The sequence below is a fragment of the Papaver somniferum genome, chromosome 1 (genome assembly GCF_003573695.1).
Source record: "Papaver somniferum cultivar HN1 chromosome 1, ASM357369v1, whole genome shotgun sequence".
Lineage (NCBI taxonomy): Eukaryota > Viridiplantae > Streptophyta > Magnoliopsida > Ranunculales > Papaveraceae > Papaver > Papaver somniferum.
In genome coordinates, this window is record NC_039358.1 from 136619270 (window position 1) to 136638563 (window position 19294).

General features: G+C 38.0%; 2 pseudogenes; both read left to right on the forward strand.

The window, feature by feature from the left end:
• Window positions 1-651: 651 nt before the first annotated feature.
• Window positions 652-9626, forward strand: LOC113301941 (annotated as a pseudogene).
• Window positions 9627-10129: 503 nt separating this feature from the next.
• Window positions 10130-19294, forward strand: part of LOC113301952 — a 31513-nt pseudogene continuing 22348 nt past the window's right edge.

The following is a 19294-nucleotide window of genomic DNA, read 5'->3' on the forward strand; positions in this document are numbered from 1 at the left end:
ACAATTAAAACCAAAATTTATTCCCATTAATTTTGTCTTAATTGCGAAGGCTATAATAAGCCAGTTTTGAGAAACAGAAAAGTAAGAGTTTTCCATATACTGTTTTTGTGAATCAAGAGACCAAGTTTTTTCTGAGCAAGATTAAAAGAGTGAGAGTGATCGATTTCTCACTGTGTGCGTGAGAGATCGACGAGAATTTTTCTCGGCTGTTTTATCCTGGGGACGTTGTGACAAAGAAAAACTACTTGCACAAAACTCAAGACAGAGCCACGAAAAAAACGACCTGATCGTGAATTAGCCGCAATCCAATTTTTGTGGTTAACCTTTATTTTGCAGTAGTGAAATCAACAATAGTTCTAACAACTACTATGCCACTCGATATGCATTTAATTCAGATGCAGAGTTGAATTATTTAAGCACGTCACTGCGTAACAACCAAGCCTATGTATAGACAACAACTCAATTAATAACCAAAAACGAATTAGCTATTAGACAAAGTGATGTTATCAAGATTTTGGCTTGTTTTTAACCTTTTCCGAATATGTTATTAAATTCTTTGGGTAGGGGTGGGTGCCTTTCATTATCTTTGAATATTACTTGTTTATTCATACGCAATTATCTTTTTATATACATAAGAGTGGGAGAGTAAAACACTTCACCACTGGCTAGAGATAGAGTGATAGAGAGAGAGAGATGGGAACCAGAGAGATCAGTGGTAGTGAACATGAACTACCTCTGTTTGAAACAAAGGAAAGTAAGCTTGGTAAGTTAGGGTACAAGTTGTTTGCAGGAAGTATATTTGTCAATATATGTTTGATTTGGGTATATAGAGCTACACATATCCCTGGAACAAGTTCATCGTCTTCGGGCGTTGACGAAGAACTAGGAGTGCCAAAGAGATGGGTATGGATTGGTCTTTTGCTTTCCGAGGTCTGGTTTGGTCTTTACTGGATCCTCACTCAATCTATTCGCTGGAATAACATCAAGCGTTACACCTTCAAGGACAGACTCTCACTCAGGTACTTTACCATTCATTTGCCGCTATTTTCTTCGTTTTTCTGACTCAGTCCTGACTCGTATGAGCCGTAGGGTGTAAATACTTTCTACATGATAATTTAAGTTAGACATAGCCACATAGGCATAACAAACTACAATGAATACTAAAAATTAGTTCATAATACTTTGTCACACCTCCTGACTCTGCTGAGCAAATGGTCATACAAGCTGGAGTCGGCAAAATGATAACCTCAGTTGTAACTTGTAAGGTAGTCTAGACGGACATATCTGTGTACCTAAATTTAGTGTAATCTTTTGTTAAGTCTTGGGGTGGTGCAGATATGGAGAGAATTTGCCAGGAGTATATTTGTATGTACAGCGGACCCAACAATAGAACCACCAACACTTGTGATCAACACTGTGTTATCTGTCATGGCTTACGATTACCCACCTGACAAATTGAGTGTTTATCTCTCCGATGATGGTGGATCAGAACTGACATTTTATGCTCTGTATGAGGCCTCCATTTTCTCAAGACATGGATACCGTTTTGCAAGGGGTTCAAAGTGGACCACTGAATCCCTGGTTGTCCTAATACGAATTTGACTTCGCTGTAGGATACCAAAGAAAGCTAGATTGTGCACGAGAATATCTATATTCAGTATATGCTAAGCATGCAAGGACAGGGGAGTCCATGTGACCACAGCATTTTGATTTTTATTAATTGCTGTTTTGATGCCTTTTGATCTATTAGGCTGTTGTGGAGGTCTTTTTATTGTTGGAGAAATTACTAATAATGTAACTGAGAAGAAGATACTTAGCTCAAAATAATGTTGCTGCACAGAAAATGTGGAGGCACGTAAACTACGCTGTCCTAAAGGCAATATCGCCTGCCACTCCTCTGAGATGGTACAGCAGTTGGCGAGTCACTTTCAGGATACAACTACAGTTAGTACCCCTCAATATAGCATACAATGAGGGTACCCTTAGAGCTTGACAGAACTTAAAACAGTAGAGAGTAGAAGAGATGTTTCTCTGTGTTGTGTCAAATGAGCTCAAGCAAAAATGCATGCAACCAAACCATGCGTATGACAGAAATACTGGTAATGTTGGGTTAAAAACAGTGTTGCTTTTGTCAGGCTTAGAGCAGTGTGTTGTCAAGAAGCCAAGCCAAACATGTACGGACAGGACAAACAGGTGCAGACAAAAGAAGAAGGATCTAATGAACCCGAACCCGACCGGACGGCGGCGGCGTGCTTCTATGCGAAGCACCGCGCGTACGGGAAAGGCAAATGTGGAGGCAAATGTGGATGCCTTTTGATCTATTAGGCTGTTGTGGAGGTCTTTTTATTGTTGGAGAAATTACTAATAATGTAACTGAGAAGAAGATACTTAGCTCAAAATAATGTTGCTGCACAGAAAATGTGGAGGCACGTAAACTACGCTGTCCTAAAGGCAATATCGCCTGCCACTCCTCTGAGATGCTACAACAGTTGGCGAGTCACTTTCAGGATACAACTACAGTTAGTACCCCTCAATATAGCATACAATGAGGGTACCCTTAGAGCTTGGCAGAACTTAAAACAGTAGAGAGTAGAAGAGATGTTTCTCTGTGTTGTGTCAAATGAGCTCAAGCAAAAATGCATGCAACCAAACCATGCGTATGACAGAAATACTGGTAATGTTGGGTTAAAAACAGTGTTGCTTTTGTCAGGCTTAGAGCAGTGTGTTGTCAAGAAGCCAAGCCAAACATGTACGGACAGGACAAACAGGTGCAGACAAAAGAAGAAGGATCTAATGAACCCGAACCCGACCGGACGGCGGCGGCGTGCTTCTATGCGAAGCACCGCGCGTACGGGAAAGGCAACCTTGCCCTAGTCTAAGCCTTCCCTCCAAGCACAAAAGTCTAATGACCCAAGGGCCATGCCCTTATAGCCAATTCTATGGTATTTATGTCTAAAACTCTTTAGATTTTAGTCAATGTGGGACTATTGTTTTATCTATTCAAAAGAAAAAACAATTAATGGGAAATAGGTCTAGGGATCAAAACATAGTCCAAGGAAAAATTGGTAATTTTAAATCGTTTTTTCTAACATTTATATCGTCCTGTGGCTATCAAATTGTAACACTGACTCAGTGAGATTGTCAAGGTGTGGCTGAAGTCTAAGTAAGTTAGTTGTGGTCCAAGTAGAGATTTGTGGGGGTGCTAGAATTAGTCATACCTTGTGTCCAACATCTAACCATATCTTGAACCCCGCATTAGAAAACTGAAAATGCTTTTCTTATTTACCATCTCATTTACTGCTTCGGTGGTCGGTTGAAGTTTTATTACTTGGAACCAAATGCTACAAGTATATAAAATGCAAAGCTGTTAAAAAACATGATGATTTTGACCCTAAAATTCCACGGCAGGTTCCAGTTGCCAGCCTGCCTAGATTCAGAGCCTGTCCTCTAAGTTCCGGCGTCCCACCAATAAGATTTATCATGTCTAGCTAGCCATCAGAGTACACTGTTATCTGATATCCTCAATTATTCTAATAAGCAATTTTTTGTTGATGCAGCGACTGTACGAAGATATGAAAAATCGAATTGAAGCAGCAATCAAAGTAGGCAAGGTTTCAGAAGAAATCAAGAAACAACACAAATGATTTTCAGAATGGACCCCTGAAATTACTAAGCGTGACCATCAAACAATTCTTCAGGTAAATTGTACTAAATGTATGTAGCTACTTTCACAAAGCTTGAGTTACTAATAAGCGTCTGTGAATTTTAAATAGATAATCCATGGAAGAGATGCAAGTTCAGTCGGTACAGATGGGAATCTACTTCCAACTTTAGTTTACTTGGCGCGTGGGAAGAGACCACAGCACCCGCATAACTTCAAAGCTGGGGCCATTAATTCATTGGTAAAAAAAAATGCCTTCTTAAATTTCGCCAGAAAATGTTCACTTGATTCTGTTAAACCTCGACCACTCATTTCTGTGTTATAATTGCAGTTAAGGGTGTCATCCGAGATAAGTAATGGACAGATAGTTCTAAGTGTGGACTGTGATATGTACTCGATCGATTCAAAAGCATTAAGAGACGCACTATGTTTCTTCATGGATGAAAAGAAAGGCTATGATATTGCATTTGTGCAATGCCCGCAAAACTTCAACAATGTTACTAAGAGTGATTTATATGCTAATGGTTTTAGAGTGATCAACAATGTGGAAATGACAGGTTTAGACGGATTCGGGGGATCTATATACAGTGGAACAGGGTGTTTTCATAGAAGAGAAACTATATGTGGAAGAAAATTTACTGAAGATTACAGAGAAAATTGGAATCGAGAAATCAATCCTATTAAGGCAAAAAGAAGTATAACTGAGTTAGAGAAGGCATCAAAAGTTCTTGCAGATTGTACATACGAGGAAAACACCCAATGGGGAAACGAGGTATCTCTCTCTCACACATACTGAAACATGCACTCACTTCAGTTTGTTTAACAGGACAACTGCAGATGGGTCTGAAATATGGGTGTCCTGTGGAAGATGTTATAACAGGATTAGCAATACAATGCAGGGGATGGAACTCGGTTTATTTCAACCCCGAAAGAAAATGCTTTCTTGGTGTTGCTCCTGTAACATTGGATCAAGCTTTAATTCAATATAAGAGATGGTCTGAGGGTTTATTTCAGATTTTTCTGTCAAAGTATTGTCCATTCACATATGGTTACGGAAAGATAAAACTAGGTCTTCAAATGGGTTACTGCATATACTGTTTATGGCCTCCTAATTCCTTCCCAACCATCTTTTACTTGGTTGTTCCTTCTCTTTGCTTCCTCAATGGCATCCCTTTATTCCCGAAGGTAAGTTATATGAAATTTCTTACAGTAGATTAAAACTGTCTACTATGGTTCTACAAATAGACCATAATTCTAGTAGTATTTTATTCCTCCGGTGTGTTAGCTTGCTGATTCTAATTTGTGTTTCTTGTTTTAGTCTTAGATTCTAATTAGTCTTAGCTAACAATTCCTTTCTGTTCTTTCAGATGTCTAGTTTATGGTTTCTACCTTTTGCATATGTGTTTGGCGCCACTAGCTTGTACAGTCTTTATGAGGCTGTCAGTAGGAGATACAATTACAGAATGGTGGAATCTACACAGGATCTGGGTATTCAGAAGGCTAACATCCTTCCTTTTTAGCTTTGTTGATACTGTGATCCGCCAATTGGGCTTCTCTCAAACAACATTTGTGATTACTCCCAAAGTTGTAGACGACGAGGTTCTCAAGAGATACGAGAATGAGATGTTGGAATTTGGCAATACATCTCCAATGTTTGCCATCATATCAACTGTTGCGGTTTTGAATCTTGTTACACTACTTGGTGGGTTGGTCAGGTGTTGTTGGTTAAACTTCAACATAGAAGTCACTAACAAGCTGGTTAGGACAAGATTAGAAAATTGATGTAATCCTAAGGGAATTAGAAGTCATCTAGTTCTAAGAAAAGGAAAGACATGTAATAAGGTAATAGGACTAGGAAAAGGAATTCATAGTTGTATATATATATGATCACCAAAGTTGTGGTTGATCATATGAGCAAGATTAGAACTTGTGTTTAGTTTTGAGAGATTTTCTAAACATCAATAAATAGAGTTGTCTTTATATAAGCTAAGTTTCATCTTGCAGTTGCCATTAATTGGTATCAGAGCTTGTTTCTGAGCCATGGAAAACGAAACCACCATTGTGGGTGCAAAACAGTTCACGCCACCATCAATACAAGTTCCAATCCTCAATGCCACAAACTACACAGTATGGGCCATGAGAATGAAGGTACTGATGAAAATCTACAAAGTTTGGGAAACAATTGATCCTGGTACATTGAACCCAGACAAAAACAATGTTTCCATTGGATTACTCTTTCAAGCAATACCAGAATGTCTTGTTCTACAAGTTGGTGAACAGGAAACTTCAAAGAAAATTTGGGATGCAATAAAGGCACGTAATCTCGGAGGTGATCGAGTTAAAGAAGCCCGTCTGCAAACCTTAATGTCTGAATTTGAAAGAGTGAAGATGAAAGACACTGATACTATTGATAGCTTTGAAGGAAAGCTATCAGAGATAGCCTCAAAAGCTGCGTCACTTGGACAATCCATTGATGAAGATAAACTGGTAAAGAAGTTTCTCAATAGTTTACCAAGATCCAAGTATATTCATATCACAGCTTCTCTCGAACAAGTCTTAGATTTAAAGAAGACTAGCTATGAAGATATAATTGGAAGATTGAAAGCATATGAAGAGAGAATCCTTGATGAAGAAAACAATGGAGAAACTCAAGGAAAACTCTTGTACACAAACTCTTACCAACAAAACTCTGCGACAAGAGGAAGAGGTCGTGGAAGAGGTGGTAGAGTAAACAGAGGCCGAGGAAGGGGAGGAAGGTTTAATTCACAAGATAGAACAAAAAGTCAGAATGATCAAAACCAAGGGAAAGAAAAGAAGGATAGATCAAACATTATTTGTTACAGATGTGATAAACCAGGACACTTCTCCTCTGTATGCCCTGAAAGAATACAAAAGATGGAAGAAGCAAACAAGAATGAAACAAGGGAAGCAGATACAACTCTTTTCATGCACGAAGTTGTATTCTTAAACGAAGGGAAACTAATACCAAAGAAATACGAATCAAAGGATGGAGAAGAAGGAATCTGGTATTTAGATAATGGAGCCAGCAATCACATGACTGGTAAGAGACACTACTTTTCTGAACTCAATGAGAAAATCAAAGGACAAGTGAAGTTTGGGGATGAATCTTCTGTAGAAATTGAAGGGAAAGGATCAATTCTATTTCAGAGCAAGACCGGAGAACAGAAGCTTGTCACAAACATCTACTTCATCCCAAACTTACAAAGCAACATTCTAAGTTTAAGACAAGCTACAGAAGTTGGATGTGATGTTAGAATGCGACAAGATTATCTAATAGTTCATGACCCAAGTGGAAGACTTTTAGTTAGAGTCTCACGCTCACAGAATAGACTCTACAAGATAAGTCTCATGATTGGAAGGCCATTGTGTCTGAATATGAGACTGGAAGATCAGACATGGAAGTGACACGCAAGGTTAGGACACATAAGCTTTAGAACTTTAAAAGCAATGTCTCAGAACAAGATGGTTCGAGGACTACCACAGATAAATGATGACGCAAAAATCTGTGAATCATGTTTAGTTGGGAAACAAACTCGTCAAGGTTTCCCAAAAGCAACAACATTCAGAGACTCAAAGCCATTAGAGCTTCTTCATGCTGATTTATGTGGTCCTATTACACCACAAACCCTTGCAAATAACAAATATATATTTGTTACTATAGATGACTTCTCAAGATATATGTGGTCTATTCTTATGAAAGAAAAGAGTGAAGCATGTGACAGATTCAAAGCTTTCAGAAATCTGATAGAAGAAGAAGAAGAAGAGATCGATGAAATAACTCAACCCATTCCACTGCGAAAATCAACAAGACAGATATAAAAGCCACAGTACCTGGAGGATTATGTTCTTCAAGCTGCAGAAGAATGTGAGATTATGCTACTTTCTGTTAATGATGAACCAAGGAATTTTCAGGAAGCAAAGGTCTCGACTAAATGGACACAAGCATGTATAGAAGAAATTATTTCAATCAACAGAAACAAGACTTGCTTTCTAGTTGATAAGCCAGGTGGGGTAAAAGTGATTGGTCTTAAGTAGATCTTCAAAATAAAACGGAATGCTGATGGTACTGTCAACAAATATAAGGCAAGACTTGTAGCTAAGGGATACGTTAAAGAATCATGCATAGACTTTGATGAAGTTTTCGCACCAGTTGCTAGACTAGAGACAATTCGTCTCTTAATAGCAGAAGCAGCATCAAACTCATGGGAAATTCACCACTTAGATGTTAAGACAACATTATTACATGGTGAATTGCGAGAAGATGTGTATGTTGAACAACCAGAAGGTTTTGAAGTAAAAGGACAAGAGCATAAGGTTTATAAGTTATCAAAAGCTCTATATGGTCTAAGACAAGCTCCTCGATCCTGGAATACAAAGTTAGATCAAATCTTAAGAGAAATCAGATTTGTTAAGTGCTCTAAAGAAACATCAGTATACAGAAGAGAAGAAAAGGGAACGCTTCTTGTGATTGCAGTCTATGTAGATGATCTATTTTCGACTGGCAACTCCCTTAAGGTGATCAATGAGTTCAAGAGAGAAATGTCATCAAAGTTTGAGATGCCAGACCTCGAAAAACTCACTTATTACCTTGGCATAGAAGTCCATCAAGGAGTAGATGGGATTCAGATTAAACAAGAAGCTTATGCAAGGAGAATTCTGAAAGAAGCATGACTTGAAACTTGTAATCCAACTAAGATACCAATGGAGTTTGGACTTAAAGTTTCAAAGGCACAAGAAGAAGCTGAGATTGATCCAACGAGTTATAGAAGAAATGTTGGATGCCTTAGATACTTGTTACACACAAGACCAGACTTGGCTTTCTCTGTGGGAGTAGCAAGCCGTTATATGCAGAGTTCACGCAAGTCTCATGGTGATGTAATAAACCAGATATTGAGATATATAAGAGGAACAATCAGCTGTGGATTGAAGTATAGTCGAGGAGGATCAAAAGGAATTTTTGGGTATAGTGACAACAGTCATAATATTGACCAAGATGATGGAAAAGGTACAACTGGTCATATATCTTATCTAGGAGAAGCACCTATTACGTGGTGTTCACAGAAGCAAGACACTGTAGCCCTCTCATCCTGTGAAGCTGAGTTTATGGCTGCAACAGAAGCAGCTAAACAATCAATATGGCTTCAAGAACTGTTGGGTGAAATCAAAGGAAGAGAACCTGTAAAAGTTCTCATCAAGATTGATAATAAGTCTGCAATTGCACTCACTAAAAATCCAGTGTTTCATGGGAAGATGAAACACATTCACAAAAGGTATCATTTCATACGATAATGCATCGAGAAGGAGGTCATTAACGTAGAACACATACCTGGAACTGAGCAGAAAGCAGATATATTGACAAAGGCATTAGCTCGGATCAAGTTTGAAGAAATGAGACAACTGATTGGAGTACAAGATATGTCACGGGTAAGGTTGAAGCTTAACGGGGAGAATGTTGGTTAAACTTCAACATAGAAGTCACTAACAAGCTGGTTAGGACAAGATTAAGAAATTGATGTAATCCTAAGGGAATTAGAAGTCATCTAGTTCTAAGAAAAGGAAAGACATGTAATAAGGTAATAGGACTAGGAAAAGGAATTCATAGTTCTATATATATATGATCACCAAAGTTGTGGTTGATCATATGAGCAAGATTAGAGCTCGTGTTTAGTTTTGAGAGATTTTCTAAACATCAATAAAGAGAGTTGTCTTTATATAAGCTAAGTTTCATCTTGCAGTTGCCATTAGGTGTGTGATATTTGGTGGAGGCATCGGGGTTTTCGAATCATTGATCTCGCAGTTTATCCTCTGTGGGTTGACAGTTCTTGTGAATGTACCTGTCTACGAAGCACTCTTCTTCCGCAAAGACAATGGTGCAATACCCTTCTCCGTTATGGTCACTTCCATTGTTTTAGCTTCATTGGCATGCTTGATTCCCATATCTTGAATTATGATTGTACTAAAAAGGGATAATTGATTGGAATAAAAGACAATAAGATTAGGAAAATCAGAATGACCAGAATATGAAAACTGGTGTATTCCAAAGAGCATCTGCTCATTTATTGTTGTAAAATTCATCAGCAATCTACTATGATTTCGTCATTGGATACTAAAAGAGTCCTCAATGTCTGCTCTACCATAAAATCATGGACCTACTACAGTCCTTTTTGTTATTTATTTCTTGTTGGGAAAATGTTATGTACTACCTACCATAATAGTTTTGGTCCTACTCCTAGTACGAAAACAATCTAAGCTAGATCTTCACTCTGCGTTTTGGGTGCTTGCACACTTATCTTGACCAAAGTATACCTTTTTTGAAGTCTAACGAGTAGATTCCCTAGCATAGGCATATGCACGTTCGTCATCTTGGTTTGGGTGAATAGTACATTATTAAGCCTATGCAACTTATCTGCCGTATCAGATTTTCATCCACTACTTTGATTTGTTGTCGCCTAGTCATTTGTGCTAGTTTTGTCAGCCAGGACAAATTGTGCGTCTGTCTATATATATCCTGCCTGAACTGATGGGAATCACGTTTGGATAATAAAACTAAAACATCTAAACAGAGAAAGATGGGAGCAACTAGAGTGAGAGAAGATGATGAAACTAAGGATGATGTTGCTCCTAAGTTGTTCGAGACAAAGAAACCTAATAAACTTCAGCTAGTTATTCGCTGGTTGTTTTCGATTTCTACGCTGATAAGCATATGCTTGGTTTGGTTTTATAGATTTAATTATGTTCCGACAAGTGGTGCTGAAGTTGACGATCATAAGCTGGGAACAAGAAGATGGATCTGGATCGGTTTGTTTGCAGCAGAAATTTGGTTCGGGTTTTACTGGATCCTTTCTCAGCCTCTTCGTTTGAATCAAGTTTTTCGTCACACTTTCAGAGACAGATTGTTACTCACCAGGTATCTCTCTTACCACTCCAGCTACTGTGGAGTGGATAGTCTGTCTTTTTTTTTTTGGATGACTCGGTGTCTAAATCTGATTTGAGTTTGAATCTGACTTTGAGTTTCTTTGCTGACTGTCTAGTAAATGAATCTGACTTGAGTCTGAATTGACAGATACGAGGAGAAATTACCACGTGTAGATGTATTCGTATGTACTGCAAACCCGGTGATAGAGCCACCAGCGATGGTGATCAACACTGTGTTATCTATAATGGCGTACGATTACCCTCCGGAGAAGCTTAGCGTTTACTTATCAGAAGACGGTGGTTCTAACTTGACGTTTTACGCATTGTTAGAAGCTTCTCATTTTTGCAAGTATTGGATACCATTTTGCAAGAAGTTTCAAGTGGAGCCGAGATCATCTGTTGCATACTTCTCATCCAACTCCAAACATAGCTCATCCAGTTTCAACAGCGAAGAATGGTCAGCCATGAAGGTAAAATTAGTACAACCGCATTTTTCTTAATTGTGGGTGTTCATCGAGCAGAGCATTAGATGTGTCTCGTTTTTTAGGGATGTCATTACAGCCGATTATAGTCACGGAGCAAACAGGATTCTGATAATTAGTCTAATCACAAGCATAATTCATTTTGATCACTAGACCATATATCATTTCTCTTATTCTAGATACTGTATGAGAAAATGGAGAATAGGATTGAGACTGCAACTAAGTTGGGTAAGGTTCCTGATGAAATGAGAGCGCGGCACAAAGGATTTTCAGAATGGGATTCCGTTTCTTCTCCAGGCGACCATCAAACGATTCTTCAGGTAATGTAATCTTTTGAGCCTTAAACTAGGCGTGTTTTTCTCTTTCTCTTTTTGTGAAGTTACATCAGAATTTCCTTAACATTTGAAATGAAATGTAGATTCTGATCGATAGTCGAACACCAGATGCTGTGGATATGGAAGGAAGTAAGTTGCCAACGCTAGTGTATATGGCTCGGGAGAAAAGACCACATCACCACCATAACTTCAAAGCTGGAGCAATGAATTCATTGGTAACTAATACTGGAAGCCATGTATCCATCATTGCCTTCATTTGATGAGTCAATCTAAGAAACAGTGAAGCATTGATTTTTGATTTAACTGTGCAGATACGGGTATCATCAAAGATAAGCAATGGGAGTATCATCCTCAATGTGGACTGTGATATGTATTCAAACAATTCAGTATCCATAAGAGATGCTTTGTGTTTCTTCATGGATGAAGAAAAGGGGCATGAAATTGCGTACGTTCAGTTCCCACAGAACTTCGATAATATCAGTAAGAACGATTTATATGGTGGGGCATTGCGAGTAATTGCTGAGGTGGGTAATCAGCAAAGTAATTAGATGTGTATCTGTTGTCATACTAACTCACTTATGCGGTTGTGATGAAAAGTTTTATGACAATTGTAGCAGGACTTTCCTGGTCAGGATGGTAATGGAGGGCCCTTATACATTGGGAGTGGTTGCTTTCACAGAAGAGAAACACTTCTGGGAAAAGAATTTAGCAAAGTATCTAAGAGAGATCAATGGGAAACCGGTGATTTCCTATCTAAGGTAGAACTGGAAAAAAGTACTGCTGAAATCGAAGACAGCGTGAAGGATCTTGCAAATTGTATCTATGAGGAGAATACTCAATGGGGAAATGAGGTTTGTTCTGTCTGTGCGTGAATGTGTTGCTGAATTCCTGTATCTTCATGTTATGTATGAGATAGCTAATGTCATTCATGTCAATTTTGGCAGATGGGATTGAAGTATGGTTGTCCTGTGGAAGATGTACTGACAGGGTTAACCATTCAGTGCCGTGGCTGGAAATCGGTTTACTTGAATCCAGAAAGGCAGGGGTTCTTGGGTGTTGCTCCAAACACATTAGGCGACACTCTTGTGCAACATAAAAGATGGTCTGAAGGGGACTTTCAGATTTTTCTTTCGAAATACAATCCTTTTCTGTATGGACATCAAAAGATCTCTTTAGGACTTCAAATGGGTTACTGTGTTTACTGTTTGTGGGCTCCTAATTCCTTACCCACATTATACTACCTTGTCATCCCTCCACTTTGTCTTTTGAAGGGCATTCCCTTGTTCCCAAAGGTACTCTCTCCCCCTCTCGATCTCTCTCTGGTGACCAACTAGGCAACACATTCAGGTTATGTTGGAAACAAAGCACTATAATCAAATTACACAAAGAAACCGCTGAGTCGCGTACTAGGTCGCTATCTTTAAGGTGTTTCGCGACTCTGCCTCTTGATTGTGCTAGCAGTCAGTTTTTTGTCGAAACCCTATGGGATAAAACAGCTTATCTCTTTCGATTTCTCTGCACTGAGAAATCGAATCAATAATAACTCTTTCAACAACACTTGCTCAGAAAAACTTGACGAAATAAAAATAACGTTCTATATCTTTTCTTCCAGAAACCAGTTTTTTTTTTTTTTTTTATAATCAAAAAGAATCAATGGAATTAATGGAAAATTAATTTTCGATTAAATGCCAATTAAATTTCTTTGTAACAGCAAAAAAACGGCCGTATTAAAATTTCAACATTAACTGTAATTAATCATGATATAATTATCTTAATACGTTTTGAAAATTTAAGTTAAAAACAGCAAAAAAATTGTTTCTGGATCAGCAGACCTCCCAAGACCCCCAAGGCCCCGCTCCCGGACTAATGTAATATAATATATAGTATAAATAGTATATACCCTAGTGAAATTGTGTGGGGTGGGAATTGAACCCATGCCTATAGTGTGGGAGCTCAAAACAATGCCACCATACTATCTCTCTAACTTTGGCATATTATTACAAAACTATGTTTTTAAATATATACCCCAACAATCCCCCACTTATATTTTAAAACATTGAGCAAGTGCTATACAGTTGTGCATAAGCAAATGTGCCTTTCGACTTGAACCTCTACATAGTGTTGAACTTTCTAAGTATCAGGTAACTAGAGTGACTCTTGAACTCTAAGTAATAATAGATTATACAACACACACAACTATATCTTAGAGTAAAGTTCTTAATTTTGCACATTAGGGCCATGTGCTTATCCCTTTCTTAACGAACGATCTAGAGAAATGCCCAAGTTCTCATAGAAGGCGGCCACACCTTCACATTCGTATAGGTGAGTCTATCAAGGATACTCCTGTATATCCCACTCTTAACTTAAGAGCTATAGACATCATTAAGAGTTTAAACACTCAACCTGTTTCCCACTTCAGGATATCATGCTATGGGAATGCATGACTCTATCATATTATTTGTAACTTCGTCTAGTCCCTTTGAACCTATTTCTAGGTTGGGTATCCATTACAAATGACTCAACTTCTCACGGGAAAAAGTCCCATACTTTTAGAGATATTCCATACCTTTTCTCTTGCTAATCCTTTCGTCAAAGTATCAGCTATATTTCCTTCAGACCTTACATGATCTACTCTAACAACACCAGTTATGAGAAATTCTCTAACTGTGTCGTGCTTTCGACGTATCTGTCGATTCTTACTGTTATTATAACAGTTCTCTACTACTCCGATAGCCGCGGTACTATCGCAGTGGATCAAAGTGGCTGGTATCGGTTTTTCCCATACTGGAATGTCTGATAACAGACTCTTCAGCCATCCTGCTTCTTCACTAGCTGCTGCTAGTGCCATCAATTCAGCCTCCATCGTAGATTGGGCTATAATTGTCTGTTTCTTTGATCTCCAAGATACAGCGCCCCCAGCAATAGTAAAAACATATCCACTGGTGGCCTTGGAATCATCTGAAAGAGTATTCCAATTAGCATCGCTAAATCCTTCAAGGACTGCGGGATGCCTCTTATAGTGTAATCCTAGGTTTGTGGTTCTTTTCAGATACCGCATAACCCTCTCAATAGCATCCCAGTGTTCCAAACTAGGATTACTGGTAAACCTGCACAGAACTCCCACTGCATATGCAATGTCTGGTCTTGTACAATCAGTTGCATAACGCAGACTTCCAATTATACTAGCATATTCAGATTGTCTAACACTTTCTCCAGTGTTGTTAAACAATTTCACATTAGGATCAAACGGAGTACAAGCAGGCTTACAATCAAAATATTCATACTTTCTCAGAATTTTTTCAATGTAGTGAGATTGATCCAAACAAATACCACTACTAGTTCTAGTTATTTTGATTCCCAAGATTACACTAGCTTCACCCAAATCTTTCATGTCAAAATTCGAACTAAGCATACCTTTAGTTTCATTGACAACAGATAAATTGGAACCAAATATCAGCAAATCATCCACATACAAGCAAACAATCACACACACATCATTCTCAAATTTATAATAGATGCATTTGTCACCCTCGTTTATTCTGAAGTTATGTGAAATCATTAAATTATCAAATTTCTCATGCCACTGTTTAGGAGCTTGTTTTAAACCATAAAGGGATTTTTCTAGCTTACATACTTTCTGTTCTTGTCCAGGAATTACAAAACCTTCAGGTTGTTCCATATAAATTTCCTCTTCTAGTTCACCATTCAAAAAGGCAGTTTTAACATCCATTTGGTGAATAACAAGATTATGAGCAGCGGCAGCAGCAATCAAAACACGTATAGATGTTAATCTAGTAACAGGAGAATAAGTATCAAAGAAGTCTACGTTCTCTCGTTGCCTAAAGAACCCCCACTATTTCTAGATTTAAAAGGAAATCTCTCTTCAAAGAAATCAACATCAATAGATTCAATAATAACCTTATTATTAATATCAAAGAACCTATAAGCTTTACTGTTTTGAGCATAACCAATAAAAACACATTCATAAGCTCTACTTTCTAACTTATGTCTTTTAGGATCAGGTTTTCTAACAAAAGCTAAGCAACCCCAAACTCTAAAATAAGAGACATTAGGTTTTCTATTTCTCCAAAGTTCATAAGGAGATATCATGGTTTTATTATTAGGAATGCGGTTCAAAACATGGCAAACAGTCAGCAAACATTCACCCCACCAATGAGAAGCAGCACCAGAGCTAAGCAAACAAGCAACAGTCAATTCAGTAAGAGTACGATTCTTTCTTTCAGCTTTCCCATTCATTTGAGGATTATATGGTGCAGTTCTTTCATGTATAATGCCATTAGTTTGATAAATTTCAGTAAAAGGAGAAGAATCATATTCAGTGCCTCTATCACTACGAAATCTCTTAATTTTCCTACCAAATTGATTTTCAATTTCAGCAATAAAAATCTTAAAATTTTCAATAGCTTCGTTCTTATGGCTCAACAAATAAACATAAGTATAATTAGAACAATCATCAATGAACGTCATGATATACCTCTTGCCATTTCTAGTTAGGATACCTTCATATTCACACAAATCAGAATGTATTAAGTCTAGTGGTTTCGATTCTCTTACAACAGATTTATGTGAAGTCTTGGTTATTTTTGCTTGACTACAGTATTCACATTTTTCAAAATCATTTTCAGAAAATTCAGGGAGGACACCTAACTTACTCATGTTATTTACTAACTTTTTACCCACATGACAAAGCCTACCATGCCAAACATTAAAATTGCAAACCATATAAGCAGAAGAATCAATTTTATTCATAGCATCAACATTAAGCTTAAACATTCCATCAGTAGCATAACCCTTTCCTACAAAATTCTTATTCTTAGTTATAGTGTAAATATCAGACCCAATAGTTTGATACAACCCAGCCTTGTTGAGAAGATAGCCGGAAACAAGGTTCTTTCTCATTTCTGGAGTGTGAAGGACATCTTTCAGCATGAGTGTCTTCCCAGAAGTAAACTTCAACTCTACCGTACCAGAACCTTTCACCATAGTGCTGTGGGAGTCTCCCAATAACACTTTCTTGTCCTTGGTTTCAGCATAAGTCTTAAACATGGACCTATCAAAACAACAATGACGCGAAGCACCACTGTCTATCCACCACCCATCAGATCCACCAACCATGTAGAACTCTGGATCAGAGACCATGGCAATTATAACGTCACCCAAAGCATTAGCTTGTGCGTTATTCTTTTCCTTGTTAAATCTGCAATTCCTAGCCATGTGGTTTGGTTTATTACAGATATAACAAAGAAATTCAGAATTGGAATTCTGTCCATTTTTCGATGGGTGTTGGTTCTTGTTTTGATTAGGCCTTCCTCCTTTCTTCTGGTTCGGGTTAGGTTTCATATCCCTTTTCTTAGGTTTTAAATTCGGATGAGTCTTATTGTTAGAAACAATGAGAATCTCTTCCTTCTTATCTTGTTTCCGAGCTTCTTCCTCAACCCTGAGCTTAACAATCAAACTTTCAAGAGAAAATTCTTTAGTCTTGTGACGCAAAGTATTACGAAAATCTTTCCAGCTAGGTGGTAACTTGTCAATCATTACAGAAACTTGAAATTGTTCATCAGTTTTCATACCTTCGGCCACAATTTCGTGGTAAATTTTTTGAAGTTCATGAGCCTGTGCAACAACTGATCTATCATCCACCATTTGGTATCTCACATACCGGCTCACAGCATATTTCTTTGAACCCGCTTCCTCGGTGTCATATTTTTTCTGTAATGCATCCCATACATCTTTAGCAGTTTCAAAAGTTGAATAATACTCATATAAATCGTCAGATAATGCATTAAGAATGTAGTTTTTGCAATCAAAGTCATTATCGATCCATTTGTCGATGGCCTTTTGTTTTTCCTCGGGAGTTTGAGAAACAACTTCTTCAACACCACCGGTAGGAGGTGCATCTGTAGCAGCACCACCGCCAGCAGCAACAGCAGCAGCAACAACAGCAGTCTTATCAGCAGCAGGTTCCAGGGTTCCAGGATGAACACTCGACACAATCATATGCAGCTTCATCAGTTTGAGATAAAAGAACATCTTCAGCTTCCATCTTCTGAAATGCAACCCTTCAAATTTGAAAGGCTTGTTGGTATCATCAACGCGCTTCTTTTCATTCTCCATAGCAGAAACGTACACCTTAAAATTGTTGGAAACAAAGCACTATAATCAAATTACACAAAGAAACCGCTGAGTCGCGTACTAGGTCGCTATCTTTAAGGTGTTTCGCGACTCTGCCTCTTGATTGTGCTAGCAGTCAGTTTTTTGTCGAAACCCTATGGGATAAAACAGCTTATCTCTTTCGATTTCTCTGCACTGAGAAATCGAATCAATAATAACTCTTTCAACAACACTTGCTCAGAAAAACTTGACGAAATAAAAATAACGTTCTATATCTTTTCTTCCAGAAACCAGTTTTTTTTTTTATAATCAAAAAGAATCAATGGAATTAATGGAAAATTAATTTTCGATTAAATGCCAATTAAATTTCTTTGTAACAGCAAAAAAACGGTCGTATTAAAATTTCAACATTAACTGTAATTAATCATGATATAATTATCTTAATACGTTTTGAAAATTTAAGTTAAAAACAGCAAAAAAATTGTTTCTGGATCAGCAGACCTCCCAAGACCCCCAAGGCCCCGCTCCCGGACTAATGTAATATAATATATAGTATAAATAGTATATACCCTAGTGAAATTGTGTGGGGTGGGAATTGAACCCATGCCTATAGTGTGGGAGCTCAAAACAATGCCACCATACTATCTCTCTAACTTTGGCATATTATTACAAAACTATGTTTTTAAATATATACCCCAACAATCCCCCACTTATATTTTAAAACATTGAGCAAGTGCTATACAGTTGTGCATAAGCAAATGTGCATTTCGACTTGAACCTCTACATAGTGTTGAACTTTCTAAGTATCAGGTAACTAGAGTGACTCTCGTCTTGAACTCTAACTAATAATAGATTATACAACACACACAACTATATCTTAGAGTAAAGTTCTTAATTTTGCACATTAGGGCCATGTGCTTATCCCTTTCTTAACGAACGATCTAGAGAAATGCCCAAGTTCTCATAGAAGGCGGCCACACCTTCACATTCGTATAGGTGAGTCTATCAAGGATACTCCTGTATATCCCACTCTTAACTTAAGAGCTATAGACATCATTAAGAGTTTAAACACTCAACCTGTTTCCCACTTCAGGATATCATGCTATGGGAATGCATGACTCTATCATATTATTTGTAACTTCGTCTAGTCCCTTTGAACCTATTTCTAGGTTGGGTATCCATTACAAATGACTCAACTTCTCACTGGCAAAAGTCCCATACTTTTAGAGATATTCCATACCTTTTCTCTTGCTAATCCTTTCGTCAAAGTATCAGCTATATTTCCTTCAGACCTTACATGATCTACTCTAACAACACCAGTTGTGAGAAATTCTCTAACTGTGTCGTGCTTTCGACGTATCTGTCGATTCTTACTGTTATTATAACAGTTCTCTACTACTCCGATAGCCGCGGTACTATCGCAGTGGATCAAAGTGGCTGGTATCGGTTTTTCCCATACTGGAATGTCTGATAACAGACTCTTCAGCCATCCTGCTTCTTCACTAGCTGCTGCTAGTGCCATCAATTCAGCCTCCATCGTAGATTGGGATATAATTGTCTGTTTCTTTGATCTCCAAGATACAGCGCCCCCAGCAATAGTAAAAACATATCCACTGGTGGCCTTGGAATCATCTGAAAGAGTATTCCAATTAGCATCGCTAAATCCTTCAAGGACTGAGGGATGCCTCTTATAGTGTAATCCTAGGTTTGTGGTTCTTTTCAGATACCGCATAACCCTCTCAATAGCA